Source organism: Panthera leo, chromosome D4, assembly GCF_018350215.1.
Source record: "Panthera leo isolate Ple1 chromosome D4, P.leo_Ple1_pat1.1, whole genome shotgun sequence".
In the NCBI taxonomy this organism is placed as follows: Eukaryota; Metazoa; Chordata; class Mammalia; order Carnivora; family Felidae; genus Panthera; species Panthera leo.
The window spans coordinates 30,719,618-30,727,176 of NC_056691.1; the positions used below are offsets into that span (position 1 = coordinate 30,719,618).

Below are 7,559 nucleotides of genomic sequence, written 5' to 3' on the forward strand. Positions count from 1 at the left end.
CCGACTCACGTGAGCTACGTTCTCGTTGCAGCCAGAAACTTTCCGCGTCTACACCAGAGTGGGTAAACCTACAGACGTCCTACCACTGGACGCCACTGCGCAGGCGCACTCTGCCCCGGACCACCCACTGCCTGCCTACTCCCGCTCCCTCCCTCCCCCGACGCAGAGTAAGAGGCGGGGTCTCACACGGAACCAAGTTTTCGGCCTACCGGTTCTAGTCTCCCGGTAATGCGGTGCCCTGTCCCTGCCTAAGGTGGATCTGAAGGACCCAAATGCTTGCATAGCGACAGGTGAGCGCGCCAGGATCTCCGGCGTTTTAACTTGTCCGCAACAGGAGTTTCTTGGGCCTCTTCCAGGACTGCTTTCTCAGAAGACACAAATCGCCCTAACCGCAGAATTCTGGGTGTCACAAATCGGCTTACCTGAGCTGTGCAAATGACAACGGAGCTGGGACACGGAGGGTGTATCAGAGAGAGGCAAAAGAATAAAGGAAGGAAAGGGTATTTTAGGCAGAACGTTCTCTGAGTTCAAAGAACGGAAAGTTAAGTAAACTGTGTAGAGGTGAAGTAAGGGATGAATGAGGCTGGGGAGGGACATAGCCATCACTGTAGCCTTAAAAAAGTTGAGGAGTTTGGACTTTATCATAAAAATCATCGAATAATTTTAAGCTGGAGAGTGACTTGATATGTGTTTTAGGGAGATGATTGCTGTGGATCAGAATGGATTAGAAAAGACAGGGAGAACCCTTAGGCTGTTGACTTCATCTTGGGAAGAGGTGTTGGTGGCCTGAAGCAGCACTGGGAATAGAGAGAGGTAGATAGACGCTGCATTTATTTTGTAAATATGTGGTTCCTAATATTACTGCCAGATATTTTGGGAAATAGAATACATAGGACTTAGCAATTGATTGATGTAGGAAGTAAGGAAGAGAGATGTCAAAAACAAATTCTGAATTCTCAGAATTCCCTTTGGGCAGCTGTGGGTTTGGTTTCTTCATTGACAGAAAAAACACAAGAGGGCTGGAGAAGGTTTTCCGGCCTGGTGTGGGGAGTTCACTTTAGGACATATTGAGTTTGAGGTACAGCTGATGAACAGATTAATTTAAGAAAGCATTTCACTGGGGAATTTCAGATATAAGGCAGGAAACACAGCAGTGATCATTTGCGACCTCATTTTCAAAGCTTTTTATGTGTCCTTTGGTTTATTTATCATTTTTTATTGAGATATAATTGACATATAACATTGTTAGTTTCAAATGTACAACATAATTGTTAGATATTTGTATGTATTGCACAGCGATTGCCACAGTAATCTTGTTAACATCCATCACCATATATAATTACGAAAATTGTTTTTTCTTGTGATGAAACCTATGAAGATGTACTCTGTTGGCAACTTTCAAATACAAAAATATGGAATGTTTCACACATGTGCTTGTCATCCTTTTTGCAAGGTCCATGCTAATTCTCTGTATTGTTCCAGTTTTAGTATATGTGCTGGTGACGTGAGCACTAGTTTATTTATCTTGATGGAGAGCTTGTCATTAGGGAAGCATTTTGTTCAGGCAGTTTTTTGGGACAGGCATACTAACAATTTCTTGCTCTTTTGTTCTCTATTCCTGTTTTCCCTTCTGAATCTTATCCATACTAAATGTGATGGGCTTAGAACAGTAGCAAAAGGAAGCAACATGGGCCTGATCACTTTTCAGTAAATTTATTCGGTTGAATTAAATGGCCAGATCTGGATGAGAAAGGAGAGAATGGCAGCCTAGAATCCCTAAGCTAAATGTTCTTCTCAGCCTAGGGACCTTGCTTTTCTTCTAAGGCCCCCTTGTTTTATCTTTCTTTTGGGTTACTTCCCTGCCTCATCTGGCTTTCTTTTTCATCCTCATAAATCTCCAGTACCCTGTTATGCAAGTGGATAATAATTTGCTAATTGCTGCACTTATTTTGTACTTGTGTGGTTCTTAATATTACCAGAACAATAGCATTTTCAAAGTCCTTTGGTATTTTTTTTTTTTTTTTTAATTTTTTTTTCAACGTTTTTTATTTATTTTTGGGACAGAGAGAGACAGAGCATGAACGGGGGAGGGGCAGAGAGAGAGGGAGACACAGAATCGGAAACAGGCTCCAGGCTCCGAGCCATCAGCCCAGAGCCTGACGCGGGGCTCGAACTCACAGACCGCGAGATCGTGACCTGGCTGAAGTCGGACGCTTAACCGACTGCGCCACCCAGGCGCCCCAGTCCTTTGGTATTCTACACAACTTTTTTAAAAAGGAAGAAATGGATTCAGGTGCCTGGGTGGCTCAGTTGGATAAGCATCCAGCTTCAGCTCAGGTCATGATCTCACAGTTCATGGCTTTGAGACCCATGTCAGGTTCTGTGCTGACAGCTCGGAGCCTGGAGAACTTTAGCTCCGGTCATGATCTCACAGTTCATGTGTTTGAGCCCCATGTCGGGCTCTGTGCTGACCACTCAGAGCCTGGAGCCTGATTCAGAATCTGTGTCTCCCTTTCTCTCTGACCCTCCCCCACTTGTGCTCTGTCTCTCTCTGTCTCTCAAAAATAAATAAAAACATGGGGCGCCTGGGTGGCGCAATCGGTTAAGCGTCCGACTTCAGCCAGGTCACGATCTCGCGGTCCGTGAGTTCGAGCCCCGCGTCAGGCTCTGGGCTGATGGCTCGGAGCCTGGAGCCTGTTTCCGATTCTGTGTCTCCCTCTCTCTCTGCCCCTCCCCGTTCATGCTCTGTCTCTCTCTGTCCCAAAAATAAATAAAAAAAAATAAATAAATAAATAAAATAAATAAATAAATAAAAACATTAAAAAAAATAAAAAGGAAGAAACGGAAAAACAAGGAGAAGGAAAACACAAGCTCCTGCAGTGTTGGAGTTAGGCCTTGTAGACAGAGTTCCTCACTATCCCTTTTTGTTTTTCCTTTCTTCATTTAACAAACATCTCTTGGCATTTATTTTGTGCCAGAAACTGTTTTAGGTGCGTTCCTGTGGATAGTTGGGGGAGTGGGAGTATATGTTCCACCCACTGTTCCCTATCTTGAATTTATTTTTTACATTTCAAACTTAATTCATGCTCACTGCAATAAAATAATTAAAAAATATAAATGTGTAATAGAAAAAGTAAGTCCTCACCCTATCCCCTTCCTCTCCCAATTCATTCCACAGAAGTAATAGTTTTTGCTACTTTGGTGTATTTCTTTTCACACATTTTTTTTGCACACATAAGTAAATAAGTCGTGTGTGTGTGTGTGTGTGTGTGTGTGTGTGTGTGTGTATGTGTGTGTGTATGCAGATTCCCTAGAAAAGACCCTGAATTGAGGATTATTTTGAAAATCACTTAAGAAAGTGTTCCCAGAAAGAAGGAACATATGTAAATATCATAAAAGCCATTTATGAAAAGCCCACAGCTAATATCATCCTCAGTGGGGAAAACTGAGAACTTTCCCCCTGAGATCAGGAACATGACAGGGATGTCCACTCTCATTGCTGTTGTTTAACATAGTGTTGGAAGTTCTAGCATCAGCAATCAGACAACAAAAGGAAATCAAAGGCATCAAGATTGGCAAAGATGAAGTCAAGCTTTCACTTTTTGCAGATGACACGATATTATACATGGAAAACCTGACAGACTCCACCGAAAGTCTGCTAGAACTGATACATGAATTCAGCAAAGTCGCAGGATACAAAATCAATGTACAGAAATCAGTTTCATTCTTATACACTAATAATGAAGCAACAGAAAGACAAGTAAAGAAACTGATCCCATTCACAATTGCACTAAGAATCATAAAATACCTAGGAATAAACCTAACCAAAGATATGAAAGGTCTGTATGCTGAAAACTATAGAAAGCTTATGAAGGAAATTGAAGAAGATACAAAGAAACGGAAAAACATTCTGTGCTCCGGGATTGGAAGAAAAAATATTGTTAAAATGTCAATACTACCCAAAGCAATCTACACAATCTGTGCAATCCCAATCAAAATTGCACTAGCATTCTCAAAGCTAGAACAAGCAATCCTAAAATTTGTATGGAACGACAAAAGACCCCAAATAGCCAAAGTAATATTGAAGAAGAAGACCAAAGCGGGAGGCATTACAATCCCAGACTTTAGCCTCTACTACAAAGCTGTAATCATCAAGACAGCATGGTATTGGCACAAAAACAGACACATAGACCAATGGAATATAGACTCCAGAATTGGGCCCACAAAAGTATGGCCAACTAATCTTTGACAAAGCAGGAAAGAATATCCAGTGGAAAAAAGTCCCTTTAACAAATGGTGCTGGGAGAACTGGACAGCAACATGCAGAAGGATGAAACAAGACCACTTTCTCACACCATTCACAAAAATAAACTCAAAATGGATAAAGGGCCTGAATGTGAGACAGGAAACCATCAAAACCCTAGAGGAGAAAGCAGGAAAAAACCTCTCTGACCTCAGCCGCAGCAATTTCTTACTTGACACATCCCCAAAGGCAAGGGAATTAAAACCAAAAATGAACTATTGGGATCTCATGCAGATAAAAAGCTTCTGCACTGCAAAGGAAACAACAAAACTAAAAGGCAACTGATGGAATGGGAAAAGATATTTGCAAATGACATATCAGACAAAGGGCTAGTATCCAAAATCTACAAAGAACTCACCAAACTCCACACCCAAAAAACAAATAATCTGGTGAAGAAATGGGCAGAAGACATGAATAGACACTTGTCTAAAGAAGACATCCAGATGGCCAATAGGCACATGAAAAGATGCTTAACGTCACTCCTCATCAGGGAAATACAAATCAAAACCACACTGAGATATCACCTCATGCCAGTCAGAGGGGCTAAAATAAACAAATCAGGAGACTACAGATGCTGGAGAGGATGTGGAGAAATGAAATCCCTCTTGCACTGTTGGGGGAATACAAACTGATGTAGCCGCTCTGGAAAACAGTGTGGGGGTTCCTCAGAATATTAGAAATAGATCTACCCTATGACCCAGCAATAGCACTGCTAGGAATTTACCCAAGGGATACAGGAATGCTGATGCATAGGGGCACTTGTCCCCCAATGTTTATAGCAGCACTTTCAACAATGGCCAAATTATGGAAAGAGCCTAAATGTCCATCAACTGATGAATGGATAAAGAAATTGTGGTTTATATACAGGATGGAATACTACTTGGCAATGAGAAAGAATGAAATATGGCCTTTTGTAGCAATGTGAATGGAACTGAAGAGTGTTATGCTAAGTGAAATAAGTCATACAGAGAAAGACAGATACCATATGTTTTCACTCTTATGTGGATCCTGAGAAACTTAACAGAAGACCATGGGGGAGGGGAAGGGAAAAAAAGGGGGGGAGCCAAACCATAAGAGACTCTTAAAAGCTGAGAATAAACTGAGGGTTGATGGGGGGTGGGAGGGAGGGGAAAGTGGGTGATGGGCATTGAGGAGGGCACCTGTTGGGATGAGCACTGGGTGTTGTATGGAAACCAATTTTACAGTAAATTTCATATTAAAAAACAATTAAAAAAAAAAGAAAGTGTTCCCAGGGTGCAATATTGTGATTTATAAGAAATATTTATTTCGTCATTTAGATGACCAAATTTATCTAAGATATGTTTTCATCTATGGTTCTTGGCTTACAACTCACAGCTCCCCAAAAACCCTTGGTATTTTCTGAGCAATAAGAAAACTGGAAACATCTTTTGTTATAATATTTGTCCTCTTGTCCTCAGTTCCTGAAATCACTTCAGAGCCAGAAAGGTGTAATGGATGTCTTGTTATTCATAACAAGCTCCTGTCCATCACAAATAAGATTATGTTAATAAGATGACTTTTGGAAAGCACCTGCAGATGGGGGCTAGTTGCCAGGGGAACCAACCATGAATAGAGGTTTGGAACTTTCAGTCCCACCTCCTGATTTTCACAGAGGGGAGAGAGGCTGGAGGTTGAATCAATCACCAGTGACCAATAATTGCATTAATCATGTCTATGTAATGAAGCCTCCAGAAAAGCCCAAAAGGAGGAAGTTCAGAGAGCTTGCAGTTTAGGGAACCAGAATGCTTCCATATGCCAACATGCAGGCCCCAAACTCCAGAAGGACATAAGTTCATTTGTTTGGGACTTCACTCTATGTATCTCTTCATCTGGCTGTTGTTTTTACCCTTTAATATCCTTTGTAATAAATCAGTATTTTAGTGAGTAAAGGTTTCCTGAATTCTGTGAGCCTCTGTAACAAATTAATTGAACCCAAGGAGGGGGTCATGGGAATCTCTGATTTATATCTAGTCAGTCAGAAGTACAGGTAAGACCTGGACTTGCAATTGGCCTCTGAAGTCCAAGGCAGGGTGGGCGTGGGGTTTGTAGGAACTTCCAATCTATAGCCAGTTGGTCAGAAGCACAGGTAACAACCTGGGCTTACGATTGGTATCTGAAATGGAGAGAAATCTTGTGGGTCTGATTCCTTAATCTGTGGTATCTGATGCTATTTTGGGTAGATAATGTCAGAATGTATTTGAATTATAGGATACTCACCTTGTGTTACAGAATTGTTCAAAGTGTGGGAAAAACCTACATGCCACCACATTGGGACTGGGTATCGGACATATTACAGGGGAACTGATAAAGAAGTTGGGAAGTGAGATAGGGAAAAGATGAGAGCCAAGGAAGATGCAATATTAGGGACATCTGCAGAGGACTGTTTCAGCCTGATCCCATAGGGGAGTTCTGGAGTATAAATTATATATCAGAGTTGTCTCGACCAGAAGGATGGGAGATGGACTTGCACTCTCTCATTCATGATTTTCACTGGTTAAGGGTCATCCAGTGGGATGAAAAGGCACAGACACATTTAACTCTCTGCACATACAGGCAAAGCCATTCTAATTGGCTAAGCAAGGATGGTTCTCCAAACAAGAACCACTGGTGCAGGCATTTGGAAGTGAAAGCTGGTTGAAATTGATGTGTGTGTACAGAGTGGTACAAAATGATCTGAGGAGGTGTATTAGGGTACTCCAAAGAAATAGAATCAACAGGATGTATATGCATATAGATATTTATTTTAAGGAATTGGCTCACATGTTTATGGAAGCTGGCAAGTCTAAAATCTGCAGACCCAGAGAAAAGCCAACACTACAGTCTAAGTCCAAAGGCCATTATGCTAAATATCCAGGAAAGAGTCAAAGTGGTGTTCAAGTATGAAGGCTATCAGGCTGGTGACACAGAAAGAAGCTGATGTTGCAGAATTCCCTCTTGATCAGGAGAGGTCAGTCTTTTTTATTCAGACCTTCATTTATAGGATGAGGCCCACCTACATTATGGAAGGTGATCTGCTTTACTCAGTCTATGAGTTTAAAATTTTTTTTAATATTTATTTATTTTTGAAAGAGAGACAGACAGAGTGTGAGCAGGGGAGGGGCAGAGAGAGAGAGGGAGATACAGAATTCGAAGCAGGCTCCAGGCTCCGAGCTGTCAGCACAGAGCCCCAAGTGGGGCTCAAACCCATGAACCATGTGATCATGACCTGAACTGAAGTTGGACGCTTAACTAACTG

General features: G+C 41.7%; 1 non-coding gene across 1 annotated transcript; it reads right to left on the bottom strand.

The window, feature by feature from the left end:
* Window positions 1–1,406: 1,406 nt before the first annotated feature.
* Window positions 1,407–1,512, bottom strand: LOC122205785. Its single transcript, XR_006196271.1, has one exon. It is a non-coding gene; the product is annotated as a U6 spliceosomal RNA (small nuclear RNA).
* Between the last annotated feature and the right edge of the window lie 6,047 nt (window positions 1,513–7,559).